The sequence below is a fragment of the Ambystoma mexicanum genome, chromosome 5p (assembly GCF_040938575.1).
Source record: "Ambystoma mexicanum isolate Mex_15411 chromosome 5p, UKY_AmexF1_1, whole genome shotgun sequence".
NCBI classification, from domain to species: Eukaryota; Metazoa; Chordata; class Amphibia; order Caudata; family Ambystomatidae; genus Ambystoma; species Ambystoma mexicanum.
In genome coordinates, this window is record NC_090930.1 from 18,162,204 (window position 1) to 18,189,255 (window position 27,052).

General features: G+C 45.3%; 1 long non-coding RNA gene across 1 annotated transcript in view; it reads right to left on the minus strand.

Annotated features, from left to right (window-relative positions):
• Positions 1 to 554: 554 nt before the first annotated feature.
• The window catches only part of LOC138481613 (uncharacterized), a 131,817-nt gene continuing 105,319 nt past the window's right edge, over positions 555 to 27,052 (minus strand). The window contains exon 3 of the long non-coding RNA XR_011274283.1: positions 555 to 687. This is a non-coding gene — a long non-coding RNA (uncharacterized lncRNA). The remainder of the gene's footprint in view (positions 688 to 27,052) is intronic.

Sequence of the window (27,052 nt, forward strand, 5' to 3'; positions counted from 1 at the left end):
AGCAACAATTTAATTATCACCTATGAGCCACAAGAAAATATTTGACCAGTAAGACTTTTTTGATTGTTATATATCTGTTTCAATTCAGAGCTTTCACCTTTGGTATAAATTGGTTATGAAAGAGACCGTCAGTGACAATAATCTGATTTATTTATGGCTAAAAGGATGCATAATATCCAAGGCGCTGTGTCAGTCCCAACCTTCAATGATTTTTCAGTTATCATGTCTGTCCAAATCAGCATATTAAGTTGGTTAATACCTTCATTTATTTTTATTCTCATAAAAAATAGAATTGTCCTTCTTTTTCAAAAATGGAACCTCTTTTCTTTTTCTTTCTTTTCCTTTTTTCTTGTTCACAATAGCTAGATATGCATACTTACCTCCTGAAGAACCACTGAATTCAAAGTGGGGAAACATGTGTAGAGGGCATAAAAAGCAAAAATTATTCTTTTTGATTATGTACAAAAATATAGGCATTCTTCAATAACAAGACAAATAAAACATTCTGGAGCGCCAGTCAAATAGTGTTTGAATATTTTATTTGTTGTTCTGCTTTAAGCTCTCTTCAGCCTTGGGAGCAACCAAACACGCATGTAGGTAGCACCAACAAGATAGAGAATTCAACTAACTGCAGAATTTTCCAATTACTCGCATGGTCCACTCCATATCAAGGCTGGCTTTGCATTGCTACGGGAAAGGAAAAAGGAGACCAGATTAGGCTGAGTTGGATTAAAACCTATTTAACAAAAATCAACCCAACTACCATGACAATGGCCGACAAATATAAAGCTCGTGAACAAGAAGCAAAACAAATATTTTCTGACTACCAACTCAACATCAAAAAAACAAACAAAATACAGAAAGCAAATCATTAAAACATCTTTTTGAAATACTTGAAAATCTATCAAAAAAGGAACTTTCCAAATGGTGGGAATTCACAACTTTAGAAAATTATTTACAAGTGGAAAGAATTCCAAGAGGAGTACGAATTTGCATGTTTCCCTCTTTCGATGAGGAAGACTTGTAGGAACTAAAAGATTGGGAAGAACTTCTAAAAACACTGCAAAAGAAATGATGATAAGGATTATCCACAATACCAAAAGAACACATGATAAATTAACTCAGGAAATAGAGGATATCAAAAACAAAATTATAGACCTCAATCAACCAGAGGCTACCTTTAAAAATTATCAAATTCTTGAAGAATAGCTAGACAAATTTGAACAAGACATTAAAATTCGAACAAACCTTCCATCGGGATGAGATGGACTATAAGTTCAAAAGAGTTTACACGTTTCAAAAACAAACCAATAGGAAAACTAAAGGATTCACTCCTCCAGCCAAAAAAACCAACACACAAACGGCTACAAATACTCAGTCATCACAATCCTCGGAAACAGAACAGAGCAGTGAAGGAGAAAAGGACCTGCCTATTGCATCCAGTGAACCAGAAACATCAGGAACTACACCATATTCTTTTTAGAAGAATATCGCAAGCACAAGCAATGGAAAACCAACTATCCTCCAAGCAAAATAAATCCTTCCAAAAATGGAGGCCCATCAAAAGAGGTAGATGAGGCAGAGGCAGCATTAAAAGAAGAGGAATCATCAAACAGGGTCAAAACAAGATCCAAAGAACAAAGGAAAAAGAAGAACTGATTTTAAATGTATCCAATAAAAAATGTTCAGCAACTATGCTCTGCTCTAAAGAAAGGTCTATCCTTTTATCCCACTCACAAAATGGACTATTTCCAAACAAGAGTGGACCTATTCAAGTTCAGTAGAAACTTAAAACTCAAGAAATACTTTGCTACCAGCTTCAAACCACAAAAAAACAGATCAGAAGAGGTACCTGTCCCTTCAGATGTATCTATTGCCCATTCAATACAAACAGTTAATCTACGAAATCTCCCCGAAGAAGACAACATTCACACTTTAGAAACTTTCACGGATGATCTGGGCATCACCATGGATCTCACTGAAACAACAAATTTGAAACCCAAATCAACTTTCTACCCACATCTATAAAGTGTAAACGTGATAGACCTATTTGAACAAGCAGTATCAGACGACCTAAGATCATAAGATCATTGTACCTCAAAACATCTAAATCCAAAAACGTTCACTACAACCTAACAATCAAGGAAAGAGAATCCCTAATTGAATTACAAAAGGATGAAACCGTGATCACAAAACAAGCAGACAAAAGGGGAAAAATTGTACTGCTAAACACAGCAGATTACAATAAAATGGCTGCCAAACATCTAAGTGATAAACAAACCTATGAAAAACTCACCAACAATCCACTCTCAAACCTTATTATGGAATGGCATCAACTCAATAGGCATTATCTGGAAGAAGACCTCTTACCGGAAGAAGAATACAACTATATGAACAACCAACATGCGATATTAGCACGCATCTATTGTTTACCTATAATTCATAAAGAATATCATGATCTTCCATCCAGCAGACCAATAATCAACAGCATTGGTTCCTTAACAGAACCTATTTCATCATATATTGACTAACACTTACAGCCTCTGGCAGCTAACCTCGCCTCTTTCATCAAAGACACAACAGACGTCATTAATCAATTGGAACGAGAGGGCGCTAGAGGGCCATCCAAGATGGCCAACTTGGTCTAAGGCTCCCGCTTCGCCCCGCATTAATCCTTCAGAAACCTCCAGTTCCCGGTGCATCTGTATGCCATCCTGCAGTTCATTGTCTTTCTGGACTTCACAGCAACACATCTGCGAAATTTGGGGACGAATCGGTGCTCGGAAGCCAAGATCCGGCCCACGTGGCTCTACCTCCGGGCCCCACGTAGCTGGCCTGCGGAACGACAGCCACCCTGAGCCCGTCCCCGCTCTCTGGAAGCATCCTGGTCCTCCCCCCCCCGAGGCAGACAACATACCAGCATCGGTGGCAACCACAGGAAGACAGCGGTTCAGCGAGGGCCTGGGCCCCCTTCCTACCCTCCCCCCCGCTCGGAGGCCGGTGCTCGGGCGGAGTCAGTGAACACGAGCTATCCGGGCGGACGTCGCCAGCTGCAGGGGAGACTGCGCCCAGAAGAGGGATCAGCTGCTCCCGCACTTTGTATCCACCCGCTTCCATCGCGCCGGCTCCGGCATCCAGCTCCAGGGCTGTGGGCCGTTGAGCGGGAAGCACAGCGGCGGCGGGGAGCAATCCACCCCCCCCCCTGCTTTGGGCCGTCTCTCGGATGGAGGCCTAGACAGACAGGGACTCCAACGGCACCGGAGCTGCCTCCCCCTTGACCTCACCCACACTCTTCCGAGCCTGCAGGAGACAACGTCAGCCCAGCGGTGGGAGCCGAACAGGGCGCGGAGAGCCCCCTCCGGGCCGCATAAACACCCAAGGCGACACCGGCCTCGGCGAGGGGAAGGCTGTGCGAGCGCGGAGGTAAGGAGTTGGGGGGAGGTTTACATCTCTCCCTGTAGGGAGCCGGTCCCACATACGACCGCCCCCCTCCGAGCTCCCACAAGCAGGCCGAGTGGCTGCGGGCTGGGTGACGGGGGAGGCCCTCCTTCACGAGGAGGCCCCGAGGAGGTCCAGCCCGGCCCCGCTATATCTGCGACTTGCGACAAGCACGCACACCTGAATACGCAAAAGGCCACATTGGGACTTACCTCACTGGGGTGGGCACCCGCATCCTGGTTCAGGGGAGCCAACAACGCAGGAGGAAGCACCCCAACCCCTTTGAAGACCACAGGATCCATTCCCTCTACCCGCAAATATTGGTTGGTGAAGTCTCTCCCCTCATAAACCAGCAGGACCGCCACTCACTTTAAGCTGCACCCAGTCCAGTCCAGTGAAAGGCACTCGAGGTGCCCTAGATATAGCCACAACCAGCCCACGAAAAGCAACCCCACTCCCATTGTCACGATGGGGAAGGCAGACAAGTCACAGGGGAAATTAAACTTTGAAAGCCGCTCGACCCCAGGGCGCCCCTCTCTCAGGAAGACCCAGCTTCAGTGTCTCAACAAGATGACTCTATTGGCAACTCCGCTGAAATCAAAGAAATCCTCCTTGACCTGAAGGCTGGCATCGGCAATCTGAGCAATAAAATGGATGGTCTGGCGTCTAAAGTCGATCTCTTGCAACATCGGATGGACTCCCATGCTGAACGAATGAATGATATGGAACAGAGAGTATCCAATCTAGATGACAGCTCAACAATTCTATCCAACAAAGTCTCTCAACTGGAATCTCAAATTAAAACAACCATCGCCAAATGTGAGGATTTAGAAGGCTGCTCAAGAAGGAATAACCTACGGATAGTGGGAGTGAGAGAACATCAAACGCAGGAGAAAATGGAAGACTTTGTGGAGTCCCTTTGCATCAACCTATTTGGACGCGATGCCCTGTCCCACCTTTTCATCATTGAGAGGGCTCACAGAGTTCCCGCGTCGAGACCAGCACCGGGATCCCCGCCCAGGCCTATAATAGCGAGGCTATTGAATTACAGAGATCGGGACGCCATCCTCCGGCTTGCCAGAGAAAAAGGCGATCTAAGACACGAAGGGGACAAAATACACTTCTTTCCCGACTTCTCCCCCTCAGTGCAGACGCAACGGAAAACGTTCGACAGCGTCAAGCAGAGACTCTGTAACAGCCAACTGTTGTACTCAATGCTTTATCCTGCACGCCTTAGAGTTCAGCACGAGGGAAAGGTCCAGTTCTTTCAAACCCCGGATGAAGCAAATCTATTCTTAGACCGATTGGGATGTCCAGATCAGAACCAGGCTCGCCCCAGACCACAGAGGGACAGAAACCCCAGAGCTCCTCCATAAATGGTGATCCAGTGCAGCGACTCTGAATCTATCTTGCAGCACAGAGTAGGCCGGAACGTACACACCTAGCAAAGACGGGGCCGGGACTCTTGGGAGGCTCCGTGCGCCCCTAGCACAGCTTCTGTTAAGTTGGTTCTTTCTTTCTCTTTTTCTCTTTCCTTTTCTCTTCCTAAGTGGAGATTTTCCTGCCGTGGCAGAGGTATATTCCTCGGGATGGTAACTCCCCGGACCACTTGGGTTGCTTGTTGGTTACTGAGGGTCCTCTCGGTGGGCCAGTTGGGGGTTGCCCACCATAAGGACAGCAGCGCCTTGGGCCTGTTGGGGTTAGCGTGTAGACCGTGCCCTCAGAGTTCAGTTGGATTGTTCAGCGCCGCTTGTCCACGACCTTCCTGTTCCCCTCCTGCGTCCTGCCCACTGTCAGCGCCTTTGCCTCGACCAGGCTCCCCTCCTCTGTGCACTGCCCCTGGAACAGGTCCAAGTACGTCCAATCCACCGCTGTCCACTGGAATAGGAAAGTGGTCCGATATAAAAACTAACTCGCCCCATTCAATGTCTTAACATGGAATATAAAAGGCAACCCTGAAGTTAACCTGAAATCCCAGCGAAAACCAGAAAAATTTTGCATTACCTCAGACGCCACGAAGTAGACGTGGTCTTGATCCAAGAGACTCACCTCACCCCGGGGAAAGACCACCAGTGGGCCAAGAGCTGGGGATGCCACAGATACTTCTCTTCCTATTCTACATACTCGAGAGGAGTCGCTATTCTCATACACAGAAGGCTCAGTTTCCGTCTGCTGCATACGGCAAAAGACACCGAAGGAAGGGCGATCTTGGTGTGCGGCATCATCGCAGGTCAGAAAGTGACTGTCATTAATTCATATGCGCCGAATGTGGATGGCCCTGACAATTTTGGTTGGGTGCTGTCTCAGCTCTCCACTCACGACCCTGCTACAATTATTTGGGGTGGGGACATGAACACAACTCTGGACCCTACAAGAGACAGATCGAAGGCCACACAGCAGCCGCCATCTAAGGCTAGCCTTCAAATAAAGGAAATTTGCAACGCGTTTGATCTTCACGACCTTTGGAGAGTATCAAATGGGGAGCTCCGAGACTTTACCTTTCACTCTGCAGTCCACAACACTAGTTCCCGGATCGACTATTGCTTCATCTCAACAAACGGCCCTCTGTCGTGTGGCCAGTGCTGTATTCATCCGAGAACGCTCTCAGACCACTCACCTCTTTTTCTTAATCTCAAGCCATCCAACCCCAAGCCGCCATTACAGCTCTGGCGCTTCAAAATGGGCGCCCTACGCGACAAAGTCTTCGCCACTGAACTAAGGGAGGAGATAGACGTGTTTCTCGAGGCCAACTTGAGCTCGGTCCCCTCAGCTTGCACAATCTGGGAGTCATTCAAGTGTTGCATTAGAGGAGTTTGCCACGCCAAAGAAAACGGTATCCTCAAGATCATTAGGAGCGAGCTCAAAATCAGCGAAGACAAATTAAAGCATCTTGAGACCCAGATCACAAACACGGCCGACCCAGAGTCAGCGGCGGCCCTAAAAATGGAACTCCAAAAATTCAACACCGCAGCTGAGCGGGAGGTCAAATTCTTAAGTCGCACCAGCCAAGTCCTTCAATACGGCGAAGGCCAAAAACCAGGGGCCCTGCTGGCGAACCTAATCAGAGCCGACAACAAACAGTCCCAAATCGAGAGGATTCTAACCAAACAAGGCGAGGTGGTCCACACCGACGAAAAGATCGCAGAGAAATTCTGTCAATTCTACCAAGTTCTTTACAGTGCTAAACTCCCAAAAGACTCAATCGCCCCCCCTGGAATATCTTGAAGACACAGAGCTTTACTGGGTTGAACGTCATCTGCGTGAACCTCTGAATGAGATGATTTCACAGGAAGAGATTAGAGATGCCATAAAGACCCTACCCTCTGCCAAGGCCCCAGGCCCCGACGGCCTAACGGGTGAATTCTATAAAGCCTTTGCGGACACCCTGGCTCCTCGGCTGTGTACGAAGAAGCGTTAGAGGTGGGGTCCCTCCCTCACTCCTCATGTGAAGCCAATGTCATCCTTTTGCACAAACCAGGCAAACCACCAGAAGAATGCGCTTCGTACCGCCCTATCTCCCTGCTCAACCTAGACAATAAAATACTCGCCAAGGTTCTAGCCAAAAGGCTGATGCCTCTGATGCCTGCTCTTGTACTGGCGGACCAAGCCGGTTTTATACCAGGCCGCAATAAGACCTTCGGCATCCGGAGAATGTTTGGAGTCATTGAGGCGCTGGACCCCACAGATCAGGCAGTTGCGCTCCTCCTAGACGCCGAAAAAGCGTTTGACTCAGTGGAGTGGCCATTCATGTTCATGGTCCTCACCAGGATGGGACTGGGTGCCCGTTTCATCAAGCTTGTCTCCCTCCTGTACACTAAGCCGCAAGCTAATATCATTTATGCACCGCAAAATCAACTCCAGTCAACCTGCAGAGAGGCACGAGACAAGGCTGCCCGCTATCAGTGTTAATCTTCGCCCTGGTAATGGAGCCATTAGCCTCCAACCTTCGGGAACTCCGTCATCAGAGAGGTCTCATCATAGGCCCACACAGACTCATCGTCTCACTATATGCCGACGACGTGGCTCTATTCATTTGCAACCCTGAAGTTAACCTGAACCCGGTCATGAGGGAAGTCATCAAATTCGGAGCGGCCTGTAGATTAAAAATCAATCATTCTAAGTCCGTCGTCTTTCCACTGACTCGAGCCACAAAGCGGTTTGCGGACGACTTCAAACTCACATGGAAAACCACCGGGGTTCGGTACCTGGGGATACAGCTATCGCTGGTCCAGTACGAGGTGTTTCGTGATAATTACGAGGAAGTGGGCAAGTCCCTACAAGACAAGGTTTCACGCTGGAAGACGCTCCCACTAACGCTTTGGCGTAGGGCCTCCCTGGTCAAGATGGTGGTCCTGCCTAAATTATTGTACCTTTTCAACAATATTCCTCTGCTACTACCGCAATCCTTCCTGAAAAGGCTGAAAAGCCTGGTCCTTGAGTTGCTTTGGGCGGGCAAACCAGCCAGGGTGGCGCATTCAATACTGACGCTTCCCGTGTCCAGCGGGGGACTTGCCCTCCCTGACATGGAGAAATACTTCTGGGCAGCTCAGGCTCAATACCTCAGCCATTGGTACGCAACGCAAACAATCCGTCCCCACGTACAAGTGGAACAAGCACTAGCAACGCCCAATTTTCTAACTGCAGTGGTCTTTGGCCAGATCCCCGTGCCCTGCCCCACAATGAATGTGATGCTCACGACGTACAAGGTCTGGAAGACTTTAGCCCAGAAGCTCGGGGTGCAAACAAGGTACTCTCCTCTCTTGCCAGTCAAGTTTATTCCGGGAATCCCCCTGACTTCGGAGAGAGTCTTTCACCAATGGGTCGACAAGCTTCATATACAAACGCTAGGGGACCTTTTTACAGAGGAGGGCTTCCTAACCCCAGATCAAGCAAAAACAAAAGGGGGCGACACTGCTCTAGACGTGTTCCCCTATTTCCGGACTCGCTACACCCTACAGCCCCTTCTGCCGGACTTCCCGTGTCAACCACCTACCTGGCAACTGCTACATGACGTGATTCAGGCACAGGGTGATGGCAGGTTGGTGTCGCAAATATACAAAGCAGTCATCTCTGGCACGATCCCCGCCAACACCAGCGCAAAATCCAGATGGGAAAGAGCACTAAAGACAGTGATTTCAGATGAGGACTGGGGCTACATCCTGAAGCAGACTCAGAAAATTGCACTTAATTCACATCTTAAACTTATCCAATTCAGCTTTCTCCACCAAACCTACTATACACCCGAAAAGGTCAACAAACACCACCCTGACGTGCAGGCAGAGTGCAGGAGGGGCGGAACCCTATCCGCAAACTTTGTCCATCTATCCTGGGAATGTCCTGAAATAGCCCCCTTCTGCAACCGTGTGCTGGACACAACGACGGCGATCGTAGGAGAGGCGATTCACCCGAGGCACACAGCAGCGCTGCTGGGAATGACACGGCTGATATCCGCTCCCTCAAGGAAGTTGACTGGCGTTCTACTGACACTGGCTCGTAGGAGAGTTGCCATGGCATGGGGCCAGGGCCCCCCTCCTTCTTATGCAGCTTGGCGAAAAGACTTACTCTACTACCAAGATATAGAATCAGACTTTATAAAACTCCTACCTCTACACGCCCGCCCGCCGGATATTTGGGGCCCTTTGATAAAATTCTTGATGAGTGAATCAGAAACCTCCGCAGCCAATGCTTTGGGGACGAGCAGCACCTCCTGATGTAATCACAGCCCTGTCCGACCTTTTTTGTTCAAGGCAAGGACCAGGAGGGGAGAGTTGGGTTCCAGCGGTGGCGCTGTTATGGGGGGGAGGTGTTGGGGGGAGTTGAAGTCGTCGGCGCAAGGTTAATGGCCACCCTAATGTGGGTGTGTATTTGTATGGTGTGTTAAATACCAAAAATAAAGTTTTAAAAAAAAATGAATCAATTGGAACTAATTGAATGGGAACAAGACTTTAGATTAGTAACTTTTGACGTCACCAGTCTTTATACCAGCATTCTTCATCACAAAGGAATGGAAACAACAAAAGAATTCCTAGATACAATATCAATTTCATACAAAAACCAAAATGAAATGATGCTAGAGATGCTGAACTTTACGCTCAACAATAGCATCTTTTTATTTAAGGGAGACATCTACAGGCAAAAAAGAGGAACAGCTATGGGGGCAATATTTGCACCAGGATATGCAAATGTATATATGGGTGCTTTTGAACTTCATCATTCATGGCAACATCAATCTTCCAGTGAACTCAATCAGATAGTCTATTGGAGTCGATTCATAGACGATATCCTAGTTATATGGAAAGGAGATAAACGATCATTGAGTGAATACCAACATTTTCTAAACAGAAACCAATATAATTTAAAACTAACCATGGAAGAAAGCGTCAATAAAATCCATTTTTTGGATTTAGAACTATATATTTGCAACAATAAAATCAACACAATTCTATATACAAAACCAACAGCAAGCTACCATCCACCCCATATCAAAAACAACATCCCATATGGGGAATTCTTGAGAATCAAACAATACTGTACAGAAAATCAAGAAATGCATAAACATCTGAAATCAGCAAAAGATAAATTCTTGGTAAGAGGCTACAAAAGGGATCTACTTACTATGGCTAAAAACAAAAGACAAGAACGAAACAGATCGGATCTCCTGATTCAAAAATCACGGAAACAAAACAAGGAAGCCAATACAAGTACACCAACTGTAAGATTCAGAACTACCTATAATACAGAGGCAACCTCTTTGAGAAAATTTCTAAAAAAGCATTGGAACATATTTACCACGGATCAGGACTTGAGACCTTACTTACCTGAATCTCCATGCCTCAGCTATAGAAAGGCACCGAATTTCAAAAATATTTTGTGCCCATCTCACTTTGTAGAGCACTAAAAAACCAAAGGGCAACACTAATTATGGGCATCAGAAAACTTGCCAGGTTTTTACAAATGCGGAACATGCAAGATGTGCAATTTTGCAACAAATGGGCTTAAGGAATGTTCAAAAGCAGACGGCTCAATTTACAAAATCAAAGATTTCATAAACTGTAATTCCAAATTTACAGTCTATGCCATCAAATGTACATGTGCAAAAACCTACATAGGAAGCACCATTAAACCATTAAAGACAAGGATCTACCAACATATTCGGACAATCAAACTACGTGATACACAAGATCCGCTAAGTAAACACTTCCTAGAAAACCATAGACCTGAAGACATCACCATGATAAGATTTTTTGGTTTCGAACAAGTAACTCTCTCCAACAGAGGGGGAAATAGAGAAAAGCAACTACGAAAAATGGAAGCATATTGGATTTACTGTATGGACAGCACTAACACCGGTCTAAATGCGGACCATGAGCTCTGTCATTTTCTATAACAATTTGTTTTTTTATCAGATCAGATATTTATATATATACAATTATGCATGTTTTATTTATTATTTTCAGTCAATGTAAGTCCTAAGAGTAGGACACTACTTAGGTAATTAGGAACAATGTGAGATCTTCCCTATACAATGCTCTCTAATATTGATGGTTTTCATAAACTGGTTGGGACCTGATCAATTCAACCTAGTCCTTAGCATGAACACTGGATCACCACCAATGACTTATGCTAATATATCTACAAAACCTACATCTCAATCACCATATTTTCAATTGATAGTCTATCACTAGTTGTGATTCATATGCAAAATTATCATCTTTGGTAAGGCAAAGCAACCTTTTTCCAATTGTAGTTCTCAAATTTCAAAACACAAACATGGCAGCCATAACGTGATGTAGGTCATCATGCCTACAGGTAGATGACGTCATCACTCGATAGCACGCAAGAATAACCAGCCAGCTGAGTTAAAAACAAGGCTTACACATCGAGGAAAGCTTGTTGAACCAAAATGAATTAAGCCAGAACAACATCTATTCTTGTTCTGCTTTCCCAAAATTGTTTTATTTAAAACCCCTAATATTCGAACACCAAAGGCAATAGCTTACATAGGGACCACTAACGCGGTTCTGATAGCCACTTCAAAATGGCGCCCAAAAACATGGCTGCTCACACCACATGAGTCTGCGGATGACATCATGACTTCGTCCGTCGCACATAAACAGCGGCCATCTTAGATAGCCAAAATGAGCAGTCCCAATTACAAATCGGAATCCGGAGAAATCGCTCCCCAGGAGAAATCCAGGTAAGAAAATTAGGGCACTTATTGATTACAGAGGTGATTTTCTTAATTATAAAATGCATATTTTTGGAAACAAAAAGATGGATAATCTCTATCCATTTACAAACCTAGTCTCTTTTTTCAAATTAAATAGGGTCTGCCTTATACTAGATAAGAAGTAAAACTTCAGCAAAAAGACCTACCTACTAAGATGCACAGGAATCCAACGATTTAATTATCACCTATGAGCCACAAAAAAATATTTGACCAGTACGACTTTTTTGATTGTTATATATCTGTTTCAATTCAGAGCTTTCACCTTTGGTATAAATTGGTTGTGAATGAGACAGTCAGTTACAATAATCTGATTTATTTATGGCTAAAAAGATGCATAATATCCAAGGCGCTGTGTCTGTCCCAACCTTCAATGATTTTTCAGTTATCATGTCTGTCAAAATCAGCATATTAAGTTGGTTAATACCTTCATTTATTTTTATTCTCATAAAAAATAGAATTGTCCTTTTTCAAAAATGGAACCTCTTTTCTTTTTCTTTCTTTTCCTTTTTTTCTTGTTCACAATAGCTAAATATGCATACTTACCTCCTGAAGAACCACTGAATTCAAAGTGGGGAAACACGTTTAGAGGGCATAAAAAGCAAAAATTATTCTTTTCGATTATGTACAAGAATATAGACATTCTTCAATAACAAGACAAATAAAACATTTTGGAGCGCCAGTCAAATAGTGTTCAAGTGCATCTGGTGTTTGATATTATCAGCGGAAAACAAAAGAGCCGAGATAAACAAAGGCCGGGTGGAATCTGACAAAGATGGGGGCATGTGGTGATGTACAGGCAGGCTCGTCCGTGCCCCCTGATCCTTTGGATAACCCGTTGTTTTTTTGTTTGGGTCTCCAGGGACACTCTTTGACAAAATGACCATTCAAACCGCAGTAGAAGCAGGCATTAACCTGTCTACGTCTTTCCCTTTCAGCAGGTGATATGGAACTACAGACACCCCCAATCAGCATAGGTTCACTAGGTGATTCGACAGAAGAAGGGCTTGAAGAAAACAAAGGAAAGGCTCTTTTGGACTCGGTCCTCCTTTTAGCATTCCTGGCATCAACTTGTAATGCTATGTCCACTAGGTCAGGATATTGAGCAGGCAAAGAGGGAACTACAGCAAGGGCATCTTTCATATGGTCACTGAGCCCTCTATAGAAGACAACTGCCTTCTTATCTTCTGGCCAGGCCGTCTCGACGGATAGTTGATTAAACCGTGTTATATACTCAATCAACATGGTCTTCCCTTGTGTTAGGTCAAGAAATTAGAAGTCACGTGTCTGTGCTTTGTGATGTGTATCAAACTCCCTGGTCATTTCTGCCACTAGCCTATCAAAATCATACAACACAGGGCTATCGTTTTCCAACAGTGGGTTAACCCAAGTAGCAGCAATACCTGTTAAAAGGGTTAATGTGAAAGCGGCCTTAGTGGTGGAGTTGGGAAATGCTTGTGATGACACAAAAAATGCAGTTTACATTGGTTCAAGAAGGCACGGAATTTCCGGGGATCGCCCTGGAATTTCTCAGGAGCAGCTAACGGTAAGGGAGTGGGTACATACACTGGGACTGAGACTACAGACCCAACAGGGTTTTCTGACTGTGGGGAGGATTGTGGGGGTACATACCCGAATTCCTCATCTGGGGGTAGAGCATGTCTTTCACTTTTTATCATGTCTAGACGCTGATGAATGGCTGCGGTAGTGGGCGTCATATCAGTCCTTAAGACAGTGATTGCTTGGACAAGGGCAGCCACCGGGTCCCCGTCGGATGTATCGATAATCTCGTGGAGGGGAGGCTTCTCAGTCTGTCACAATCTGAGGTCCACAAAGATTATTATACCTCCCTCCCCAAGTACCAGTCAGAATAGAGCTATCAACTCCCTGACCGGTTATTGAGGCCACAGGTGGTACGCAGGAACAGGAAACACCGGGTCCCGGATGGCTGTAAGGGAGAGAGAAGGGTTAGCAGGCAAGTACAAGGAAACCACTATTAGCACAAAACGGTAGAGAGAAAAAACACCTACCCTGGGGGTATCCGGTGGCAGCTTGAAACCTAAGTGTTCCCCCTAAAGGAGTGGAGAGAAAGGTAGGAGGGTCCTCAGAGATGGGAAGGCGGGGAGGGAGCAAAACAGTCCATGTAGCAATCCAGAGGTCTTGAACAGTTCAATGAGGCAGCCCCAATAACCAAATCCAAAGGGCAAGACAAAAGGCGGTCCAATAAGCAATCCAAGGGTCAGTTCCAGAATACAGAGTTCCAAGGGACAAATCCAATGAGAGATGATCCAGAAGCAAAACAAGGTCAAGAATCCAGGAAATCCAAAAACATGAGTACGAGGAGCACATAAACGCTACTCGCCGAAGGAACAGATGAGAAGCACTGACTGAGAGGGCTGGCGCTCTTTTATAGGGTTCTTCTGGGTCACGTGACTGCCCTCCTGGTCACGTGACCGGTCACGTGACCGCTAATCGGTTCACGTGACCATCTCCTGCCCGCTAATCGGTTCACGTGACCTTCTCCTGCAAAGCGTCGTGCCCAATGAGCTCCCGTGATAAATTAATGTGCTTCTGCGTGCCTGCAGACGCCAGGGTAAACCCCAACGTGATCGGGGAAGCAGGCGCCAGGGACACAACGGCATGCAGTGTGTTCTCAGAGGCTGAGCGAGCACAGGAGCGGATGTGATCTGTGATCCATGCCGTCGCCGAGATACCGCCAGACCAGGTGAATGGGAGGAGTTCCGGGGTCAATGCTGTTGAGAGGGGTGCATGACAACAGAGGCCAGACTTCTGGGGAAGAGGAAAATGAATGTCCAATCCGATCCGTGGGAAAAGGGCTTGGCACATCCCCATATTGATAATTTGGAGTGTGTCACAGGTACTATATACACTTAAATGCTTATTGGGAAAGGCAGCAGAGCTGCCAAAAACCATTGGGGTACCAGCTTGCCAGGAGAAAAGCTGACAAAAAACATTTTGAAAGCGGCCTACATTGAGAAGCCTTAAACCTTGCATGGGAGGGAGAGACTGGGAATCCTAAAATCTGACTGGGCCTGACATTGGAGGAGCCAGATGAGGACTAAGAGCTGGTAACTATTCTTGACAGAAGCCTTTGATCAGATCTGTGCTTTCCAAAGGTGCGCCCTGCTTTTTCCCTGAGTGCCCAATAACCAAGGTCTACCATGTAAGTAGATTGATCCAAATGACAACAAATGTGTGGGGGGACTCTGCCAGCCTTAATCCCCTTCCTGAATAGTGGGGAGGGGGTGTAAAGCTGTGTAGACCCTGGCCATATTTCACCACAAATATAACTCAATTCCCCTATAAAAAACGCATCCATTTTAAACTGAAGCGTAAGGGGAATCCATCTGTTTTAACCAATTACTTTTCATTAGTGGGTTCTCTTCCACTAGTGGCAGGAGGAGTAAAGGTATATATACCCTTAGCTTATTTAATCAAAAGTAGAATTTAATTCATTCCCATGGAGTCATGTATCACGGGGTGATGTTTTGTTAACATTAGAAATTAACAAAGATCATTGCAGCATGCCCTAAATTACCACAGGGCCTAACAAAGAAAGGCAACAACGGTGCCGGTAGCGCTACCGGCACTGTTGCTACCATACCACCACACTACATGTTCTGCTCACGGGTGCCCTTGCAGCCACCAAGTCTGACCGTACCGGCACCCGCGAGCAGAACAGGACTGTAGCACCGGTACCGTTATTAACAGTACCAGTGCTACCACCTTCCCCATTGAGCCCTATGGTGCTCAAATGGGAATGGAGATGTACCGGGACTGCACCTGCAAAATTGCAATTACTGGGTCCGGCTGGCCCGGAATAGTGTGGTAATTGCCCATTTACAGGTGCCGAACCCAGATGCGAGTTTGGAGGTAGCCTTGCCGGTTTTACCGGCAAGTCTACCTCCAACCTCGTAATGAGGTCCATTGTCTTTAATGTAATAAGGTAACCCTGCTGTTCATTTGAATGTTCTGTGTCTCAAAACAAATGTTCCCATTGATTCCATTTCCCAAACCCCTGCCTTTTATTTGAATGTGCTATGGTCTTGAAAACGAAAATCCCAATCCATTCCATGGTCCCAAACCATGCATGTCAAAATAAGCCAGGTGTGAGTCTCCAGTGAAAGAACTACATTCTCTCCTGGGAGTGAGCAAGTGACACTCATAGCAGAAATGTTTGAGACTGCTTTGGGGTAATGAAGGAACAAAGGTGCTGATTCAAAATAAACTGTGTGTGTTCTCAAATGCATCTATTTTGGGTGCAGAGAGATTAAGCCCATGTTCAAATTGAATGTATAAATGCCTGTGAACTTTCCAAGCTGATAACCAAATTAATATTTGCCCGATTGCCCTGTCATATCGCAACGCAGAATGTGATTTCATAATTTGGAGTTTGTGGGACAGGAGATAAAATGAGTGAACCTGATTTGTATTCTGTGAAATGCAAAAACAAAAAGTGTCCCATCTATATTGTTTAGATTTGCATGCCACAGAGAAGGTGGCTTGTGTAAATTAATTGTTTTCTAGATATCTATTAAAATCATTAGTTAATAAAACATATCTATTATCTCAATACCCCAGCCTGGTTCTTGGTTTAGTGTTGCACACAGTATAAAGCCTTGGTGATATTACATGTTGTTCAGACAGGGCTAAGCAAACTCAATATTATGGAAAACCGGTATTTGGTGTGGCGCTTTATCTGGCGGGGGAGAAGGTCCTTCCTGTGTTAATAGTGGTCCTCAATAGATATCGTTATAGAATATGATTGCTAATATGGGGGGTAAAGACTCCATTGGAGTATATGTATAGTGCATTGCCATTGTATAAGGAGAAAATAGGGAAATACCACCAGCAGTGGGTGGCTGAGATGCAAGGTGGGATGCCCCGCCCTGACCAGAGCTGCGTACTAATAACAGAGAGATATTAGAGCACATGAGCACGTTCCTAACTGCTAAATATAAAGTTAAACAACTGCAGACACAAAAAGAGATTTTAGACTTGTGGAAAACGGCAGAGGATATGGAGGACATCGCCGGGTGTACGTCCCAGTGCGAGGTAAGTGTGACCTCAAAAATAGTGAATACAACAGCACCAGAGAAAGTGCTGCAGCCCGTGCCTAGAGGGGCTTTATCCACTTACTGTCTACACAGCCACAGGAACCACCAACCCAACATATGTGCCCATGCCTGCCACCGCCCACCGCCATATCGACCAACACCGAACAACATTACGCCATGGGAGAACAAATCACAGAAGAGTTAGAGTAGGCATTAGAGGCAACACAAGTAAAGCTGTCCCATCTGAGGGCAATAAAAGAAGGGGAGAGCAAACCAGGGGTGTGGTTTGGATGAGTGGAGAGCTAGAGACATTTTGTTTACACTGGTTAGCACTGCTATTAAGGATGTGCGTGTTGAGAAGCACGGTAGTGGCGATGGAGGGGAAGCGAGCACAGGTTATGGGACAGTGAGGTCAGACAGGGAAGCACATCATGCGGTGCAAGAAGAAGGATGGGACAGCGTGGAAGAGTTTGAGGTTGAGGAAGGGGAGGCAAAAGGGGCTCCAGAAATTATGTCAAGAGTAGAAAGCTTGTGGAGCAAACGATTGAGGAGCAGTTTTGGACGGGTAGCAGAAGCAAGGAAAAAAGGAAGTGATGGATGGAAAGCGAGGCACGCAACTGGAGTTATTGCATAAGGGACCTGCAAGGGTGGATTCTGTGCAGTGGGCTCAGATGGATAAGAACAATTTCATCAAAACGCTCCCGTTCCTTACTGCTGGGGCCGGGAAATGGATATATGCATTTGAAAAACAGACAGAAGGAATCCCTTTGGCAGTGGGAGACATGAAATGTTTACTTTTTGCAACTGTGGGAGATCAGGCTGAGGATGTGTGGGTAAAGGCAGGATATCCAGGAGTGAACCTGCATGGCGAAGCACAGGATGGGGCCCCTTTCAACAATATTAGAGCGCAAACATGGAACACACTGCAGCAGGTGTACCCTGACACACCGGACTTTCAGTCCATAATGCAGTAATGTCACCATGGGGGACGATGAAGGCGCTGCTCAGTACATTTTAAAAGTGTGTTAGATGTGGAGAACAGAGACAGGTGACCAGTGGTGCCAATCAGTTTCTCTTTTTTATTTTGTTATTAAGAGGGGATTGCCTAAGGAAGTTCAGAAAACGCTTGACAAGATAGTGGGCATACAGGCGAAAGGGTAGGCCGAGATTCAGCCTATAATAGTAAACCATTGAAAAGGATTAAAGACAAGAAAAGGAAACAGATCAACGGTTTCAGGTGGAGGAAGCGAAACTGTGCAGAAGAAGTTAGCAAAAATAGCAGTGAAGGTGCGGTGATGGCGAACACTGAGACAAGTTCAGCGGAGCAGGCTGCAGTTTGTGTAAATATGAGGATAGTGGCGTTTAGGCTCGGTGGAGGACCGGGGCAATGGGGCGACAGACCCCTGCATCAGTATCCTGAATGGCACCAATGAGGTCAGCAGCAGGGCAGAGGAGGGTTCCGAGGAGGCAGAGGTGAGTTCGGTGAAATGGGACCCAGAGGAGGTATGGGACCATCTCAGTGTTCGAGCTTTGGGAAGTGGGGACATTTTGCAAGAGAGTGTAGAACCAGGCAGCAAGTGGGGTACAACCCATACAATCAACCTGCACCGCCACAGCCATGTTCCTTACCACGACTGAGGTTCACCTTCATACCTTATGAAATGCACAAGGCCTACACCCAGTTGCCACCAAACCCCCCACATGTACAGGCACAAGCACCACCTAATGCACAACTACAAACTGCCCAGCAGAACACCATATACGGAGGGCAAATGCCTGCCTCCAATGCAGTGCTAATTGGGATGGTAGCACCGTAACCCTTTACGTTCCCAGGTACAGTGGGTGGCTCTCCTTTCTTCACATTGAAAATTTCACAGGGACGATAATCAACTGTTCCACTCTATCACCTTTATGGACAGGTAGCATTGTCTCTCCACTATCGAATTGGGTCACTTTTATTTCTCCTTGAAAATCTGCATCAATAATTCCTCCCAATGCTAACCCAGATCTAGGGGCAATCAATCCCATATGTTCTGATATAATTTGTACTCCAATGCCTGTGTCATTTACACCGATTCCTCTTGGTTCAAGTCTAATCTCTTCCATACCATGAAAATCCTCTCCTGCAGACTCTGGTGTCGCTCGATAAGGAGGTACAGCCCCAGGTGACATTTCCCAATACATCCACGTTTCAAGTGCCCTGTTTGGGTTCATTTGCAAAGCTGGCATTAACATACGCATCAATGGAGTCTCACCATTTGCAATCAGTGTGTTAAGTAACATTTGCGCTGCATCCAGAATGTGCTCACTCCACCGTTTCAAGTAACCATCAACAGTCTTTCACAACTGTTCTTTCAACCAAGCATTCATTCTTTCAACTAATCCTGAAGCCTCGGGGTGATATGGGACATGGAAAATCCTTTTGACGCCATTTTCCTGCCAATAGTCCTGAATGAGTTTGCCTTTGAAATGTGACCCATTGTCACTTTGAATTTGTAAAGTTATACCATAGCACACTGCCACTTGATCTAATAATTTAATGGTATTCAATTGTGTAGCTCTTTTGCATGGTAATAACATCAAGTATCCTAGCTACGTGCCACAATCGTACACGCATACTGACATCCTCTGCTGATTGGCATCAGACCGACATAAGCGATCTGTCAGATTTGTTGTGGTAATTTACCTCATTACAATGTGCCTTGAATCACATGTGGAATAGATCTCTGTTTCTGATGCTGGTACACTGGACATTGCAAAATCACTGTTTTCACTATTTCTAGAGGAACGCTAATTCCTCAATCTTGTGCCCACCTGATAGCAGCCTTCTCTCCAAGATGCCCACATATCTGGTGTGCCCAATCAGCAATCCCTTCTAGATCATCGTCCAATCTTCCATCAATTCTTCTGCCATGTAGGCAGGCAAACAGCTAGTCCGTTAACCACAGACGATGAGTCAGTATACACATAACAATGACCAGGCACTTCTTGCTTCAATGCCGTATAAACTGCATACAATTCCGCAAACTGACTGCTCTTCCCTATTCCCGATGTTGTCAATATTTTCTTTGTTTTGGGATTATACGACACTGCCTTCCAGCATCACTCAGTCCAGACATATTTGGCTGAACTATCCATGAACCAAGAATTTTCAGTTTGTTCACTAGTCAAATTCCCATAAGAGACTCCCCATTTCACCGGAGACTCACAGATTTCAGTTCCATTGGTTCAATCCAAGTCAACCAGTGTAACATCAGCCACTTGCTTGTGTCATTTCGCAACTCCATCCTTCCCTGTTTTGGCACGATTCTGAATGTACCATTTCCATTCAATGATGCTAGCCTCTTGAGCATGTCCTATTCGATGTGTTTTAGGAGTGCTCAGCTTCGGAATTTCAGGTTGTATCAATACATCATGACCCACCGTCATTTGTTCTGTATCCACAAGAGCCCGATAGCATGCCAGCAACTGCTTTTCAAATGGAGTATATCTGTCACCAGCTTTGAGTAACTTACAACTCCAAAACCCCAAAGGAACCCACTTCCGGTCCTGTTTGTGCCACAAACTCCACTTGGCATAATTGGCATGCACAGACACATTTAATTCAACTTCACTGCGCTCAATGGCCATAAATGAAGCACTTTTTGAATCATATCTTTCGCAAATTGGAATGCTTTCTCATTGCTCATCACCCCATTGAAAGTCGAATTTCTTTCATGTCACGCTAGAATCTACTCCACATATGGTATATGCTGTCTCCAAAATCCAAACAACCAAATGAACTGTTGATCTTGTTTCTCATTCACAGATGCAGTGAACTCTGGAATATATGGTTTGGCCTTCGGCACAATTTCACGATGCCCATTATGCCACTGAATTCCCAGAAAAATCACGGTCTCTACTGGACCTTGAATTTTTGTTAATTTCCCACCCTTCTTTTCTCAATCCTTCAATAATTGCCTCTAGGTGCATCCCCATACTCTGCTCGCCCTTTTCTTGAATCAAAATGTCATCAATATAGTGTGAAATCTATACATCAGGTTTGAACGGTATCTTATCCAAATGTTCTGCCACCAGCCAGTAACAGATAGTCGGACTGTGAGAGTTGAAACGTATACTGCCTCCCATTCCAAGAAAATGCAAACTGCTCTTGACACTCTTCTGCAATTTGCACAGTGAAAAATGCATTTGCCAAATCTATCACTGCATACCAAGTTCCCTCGAACTTCTGCACATTTTCAATCAAAGTAACCGCGTCTGGGACTGCGGGTATTGAAGGAGGAGTATACTTATTTAAATCATGATAATCCACAGTCATCCTATAGCTCCCCTCTGGCTCCTTAACTGGTCATACTGGGTTGTTCCAAGCCGTGGTTACAGGAGGCAACATGCCTGGTCCGACATATCCTTTGATGGTAGCTGATATTTCCTTATTCCCCCCGAGAATACCATATTGCTTCATCAACACACGTTTTGTTGCCAAAGGCACCTGTACAGGGGGCATCTTCAATTTCCCCACAATGACCGGCGGACACAACAATCCACTCACTCCAAACTGATAAGTCTTACCTCCAAGCCCTAACATCAATCCCTCCATAATATCAAAGCCAATAATATATTCAGGGGTGGGAACAATCAATACTTGATATTTATTCCTTTTCATATTTCCAATTTTCATATCAACCTTCATCTGGACTGCAGGGATCCCTTTTCCTGCCAGCCCAGTTATGGTAAAATGTCTACCATTAAATCTTGAGGGATTCCCATGGATCAATGAGACCTCCACCCCGGTATCAATCAAAGCTCAAACCTCTTTTGTGTTCCCTGATTGCCAGAATAGTTTCACATGTATATGAGGCCGTCTATCTATATTAATCCGGGTAGACGCTACCGGAGTTTGACCACAATCCTATTCCTATTTCGAATGCGTGTATTTGGACTCTGTCTCCAACATCGCACCCACCACTTTTTGTAAATCAGCATAAGTCTGTTGATATGGTGAAGGTGTCCCCATAGACTCTTCATCCATCTCCTCTTCAGACCATGCAGAAGGGGACTTGTCCCCAGCTCACTTGTCCACATCTTGCCTTTCACTTGTGTGTACCGCTCGTTCCCTTCAAGCCCTTGCTTTTTATATAGCTGGCACATTTTACGGGTTTCAATTCCATCAATGTCTTCTCGCTGCACTTCAAGTAGCGCCAAGAACATGTATTTTCTTAATACACAAGAGTCTCTACTGTTGGGCCTCTTTCCGGGACCCGTTTGTCACTTCGTCCCTCTCTCTCTCTTTCACAGCATCTCTCGTCAGCTTTATCCCATTCCCCTACACCTGCTAACTGTCTGATGGCATCCACCACCTCATCCATTAATTTACCTGTCATTCCCACCAGAAAAGTCCTAATAATATTCTTGTAGGCCGGTGGGGCGGTTCGAATTATTATATTTCGTGCTGAGACTGACAATGCCACCACTCCCATATGTCTGGATCATCGATATGGATGGCTTCTTTCATAGCATGTTTCCTAAGCCTTTGAATTGCCTCTAGCAGTGTGTACCACCGCTTCTCCTCGGTAGGCCAGTCTGATGTGATTGGATATTTGCGATTACATCCTTGAACGGCTAACTGTAACAAAGTCACTTCCGACTCTCTCCCTTGACCATCCGGAGCCGGTCCTTTACGCAATTCCTCTTGAATATGGGTCTCATGGGATAATAGCAGAAATCTTGGAGAATCTGTCGGATCTGCAAGAAGGCCTGCTGCACCTCCATCAAACAGCCTCACTTTCCATGTCAACAGAGACTCTCCAGTCCGCTGTTTTAATCCATTCATTATTTCCCCAACCTCTTGTTGCGAATAATTCTCCACTAGACCACCCCCGGGATTATTTGGATGTGGCCCAGCTCACCTTGGTGTAACTGGCTTAACAGTCACCTCTTTCCTGTTAGGCTCTGGTTTAGACGGTGTTTCACTGTCTGAACCACTCCCTGAACTAGTGCTGTCAAATACATCTCTGTCCCATTGGTCAGGATCCCAATGAACCCCTGCGGAGGCAATCACTGATGCCACCTTACGGGTGTTCACACTCCCTCTTCGTGCCACTCTTACAGCAGCTCTTTTGGCCACTACCTGATATTTATCTGCTTTGTCATAGTACAATTTCATCTGCAGTTTCTGCATTAACGCAATCTGTTTCTCTGCAGCCAGCACTTTTTCCAACCTCAAGACACTCACCTGCAATTCTACATTCTGCTGATGCACCTTTCTGAATACATGCAACAAAACACAACCTCTTCTGCCCAAAATGGAGCACTCGTTTCCCTTCTCTATGAGTACCTGTTGCAAGCAAGCCACCACTTCGGCCGGACTCCCCTCTCCTATACTTATATCACAGGTCTCACTCAAACCTGCACCACAGGCCCAAGTCTGTGCAAGTTTGTCATATGAACTCTTTGTCCACCTTGGAATCCTCACTTTGGGACAATCTCCACCTATAGAACTTCCCTTTTTCCTAAATAAGGAACTCATTCGGCCTCATTACGAGTCCGGCGGTTTCCGTGCCGGTAAAACTGGCAGGCTGCCACCAGGCTCGTGGGGATTTACCAGCTATGGACTTGCCGGAATCACTGGGGCATTACAGCCCCGGTGGTCCGGTAATTCCGCAGCTGGCATTCCGTTACTCCCCATTCCCATAGGACTCCACGGGAATGGGGGCAGTGGAAACACCGGCACCATGCGGTAATGGTGCCGGTGTTTCCACGTCCGTGTGCGGCCGGTGGCGTTACGCCTGCCAGGTCAGACCTGGCGGGTGTAACACCACACGGCTTCATAACACAGAGTAGCCTGTCCGGAACACAGTGGTGGTACAGTTTTATCGGCACCGTTAAATCCAGACCGGCTAACTCGTAATCGGGCCCAATTAATGTTTCAAGTCCTTAACAAAATACCCCAAACACAATCGCACAATTCACAAAACACAAAAACACATGAAAATTTCCCTTCTGTGTCCAAGCTTCAGATTCATTTAGTATTTGGAACCAATTTCTTCACAAATACCCTGCTCACAGCGCCACTATGTTCTGATTTTCAGATGCATGTAATGTTCTTGGACACAGGAAGGCAATGATGCACACTCAGACCATTAGTTAGAAAATATTTGGCTCTTTACAGGACCTTTATTCACACTTAACAAGCATACATATAACTAGAATAAATGCAACTGGTTATACATGGATACATGAACAAGGACTGGTATGATAGATATGCATCACCGATCGTTCAGTTGTAGGAGTAAAATTCACCTCAGCCACTGCAACGCTACCCAGTTCCAAGGCAGGTAGGCAGAGAGATCAGCCCTGAACTAACAGGGTCTGGAGCGGAGCGCCTCCCTCTCAGCGAGACTTCATCATCCAGTGTTCCAATTCTCTGTCTCCTTTCAGGATACCTCTCTTCTTAAGGGAGATAAGTCCCACCACTCATAAATTGCTGACTGCCCCCAGCCGAAGGACAGACAGCGAGCATGGGAGGCAAGAGCGGAAAAATACAGACAGTAGTGGAATAATCCAGCTCGTCTCCCACTCGCTCGTTACCAGCACCCCTTATCAATGCACTTGCACATCTCTAACTCCCCTCTCGGCACGTCCTTGAGTGAACAATGCGAAATGGGGATCCAAAATATCTTTTTTCCCATAGACTGAATGGGAAAAAACTTTGCTCACGTCTACAGTCCAAACCGCTGGACGGATTTTCACCAAATTTGTGGCAGGAGCAGCGGCTTAGTCCCAAAAGCGTGCTTTTATAAATTTGGTGAAAATCCATCCAGTAGTTTTTTAAAAATGACCAAAAAGTGGGTCATAAAAAATTAGTGATATCTATGTCCGCTCCGCGGACACACTTCCCTGTTCGCTCCGCGGACAGTGTCCTGATTGGCTGAGCAACTTGCGTCATGTCCACGGACATGCGACGTGTTCGCTGATTGGATGGTGAAGAGCGTGGAGTGTGTCAGGTTTTGGGAATGCCCGCCATCTGTATCCGCGGACATCCGCAGACAGCGCAGTGACAAATGGTGGGAAACTACAATTTTGGCAAGTGTGTTGGCATGTAAGACTGTTTGGGGAGGGTGGGGGGAGTAAGAGATGAGTCAAATGTTGTATTTAGTTAGGTGGCAGGCACCCCTGTTGTGTTTGTTGTGTCCGCGGACAGCCGCAGTGTCCTTGATGTCCGTAATCAATCAAAATGGGGATGTCCTAAGGACACTATAACTGTCCGTACTGTCCGCAGGCAAGTTGAAACTGTTCTAAAAACACACACGGTGTCCGGGATGTCCGTAATTAAACAAAAATGGTGGTGTCATAAGGACAGTATACCTGTCTGTGTTGTCCGCAGGCAAGTTGAAACTGTTCTAAGAACACACACGGTATCCGGGATGTCCGTAATTGAACAAAATGGAGGTGTCCTAAGGGCACTATAGCTGTCCGTACTGTTCACAGGCAAGTAGAAACTGTTCTAAGGACACACACTGTGTCCGCGGACATAAACATTGCCCATGTGGCATAGTTAAAATGTTTGATTCTATGGGTGTGATCTATGGGTGTGATATGCTGCGGTGGTTGTGGCCAGGGCCTAGAATCTTGGGTGTGTGGCCTTCGGCCATGCACCCAAGACTCTAGGCTCTGGCCACAACCACCGCAGCATATCACACCCATAGATCACACCCATAGAATCAAATATGTATGAAATATTTGCAAATCTACAGTTTATGCAGCGATTGATTTGGCTACATCAAGCCATTAAGATTGTAGAGTTTGGCAACAAGCACTGCAGTGTAACATATCCATGGAAGTAAACATTTTACATACCTGTCCGTGTTGTCCGCAGGCAAGTTGGAACTGTTCTGAGAAAATGTGCGGGTCTGGGATGTCCGTAATTAAACAAAAATGGTGGTGTCCTAGGACATGATACCTGTTCGTGCTGACCGCAGGCAAGTTGGAACTGTTCTAAGAACACGCGTGGTGTCCGGGATATCCGTAATCAGGCAAAATGGGGGTGTTCTAAGGACATGATACCTGTCCGTGCTGTCCGCAGGCAAGTCGAAACTGTTCTAAGAACACTTGCGGTGTCTGCGGACATAAAAAATTCCCATATGGCATAGTTAAAATGTTTGATTCTATGGGTGTAATCTATGGGTGTGATATGCTGCGTGGTTGTGGGCAGGGTCTAGAGTTTTGGGTGCATGCAGTGGTTGTGGTCAGGGCCTAGAGTCTTGAATGCATGGCCGAAAACCGAAGTTATATGCACTGTTTGCTTCAATGGTTGTGGGTATGGAGCAGTATTTATGAGTTGTACTTATTGTAATATACTTACTGTTTGGTTTGGTAACTGGAGTACATATATTCTTTGTCAATTTCTGTGATAAAAGAAAAGATCATGTTAGTATTGGTAGTTTACAAGGACTTATAACATTGAATAATAGGCATTCTTTATTCATTTCGACCCTCATATTTAGTAGATTACAAACCAGTGTGCTGTGCAGTTTACTCAGTTTCTGTGTTTGTTTTTCAAATCATTGGGTCTGTGGGAAAAAAATCCATGTCGGATTAAAAAAAGCGTTTTATGTTATGCTACAGTCTATTTGTTTGTTTGTTTTCAGTGTTCACTTGTTGTTTCTGGCTAAAGTTCTATCTGTTGGCTTGTTGCAGGTTTTTGGAGCAGTTAGATACCTGTTGGCGTATTCTAACTGTCTATTTTTTGTTATAATTTAGTGGTATTGATTTATCTGTTTGGTTGGTGCAACATCTTGGGGCAGTTAGATACCTGTTGGTGTATTCTAACTGTTTATTTCTTGTTATAATTTAGTGGTATTCATTTATCTGTTTGGTTGTTATAGAATCTTGGGGCAGTTAGATATCTGTTGACGTATTCTAACAGTTTATAGTTTTTTAATTGAAGTTTTGTTAATGTTTAAGTACAGATTAGTTATTAAATTTTGGTTTTAAGACGATTAAATAAGCTTTTGTAAGATTTGCTGGTAATCTCTGCTTTAGAGTAATGGTACTATCATTACATTCGAACCATCCATATTTCTTTTTTATGTATGCCGTGTAGTGACATGCATTGGTTGTGGCTCCTGTGTGGTAGATTATACCTATTGTTTTGAAGGTTTTCTTACCAAGTGATACTTGACCATGTGTGAATCCAGTCAACTTGCAGTTGTTTTTGGTACCATCTGCATTGCAACGTAGAAGCATTAGTATTACGTATTTACTATGTGTTTGTATTAGTAAGGTGGAGCGATTATCTGAATTGCAGGTA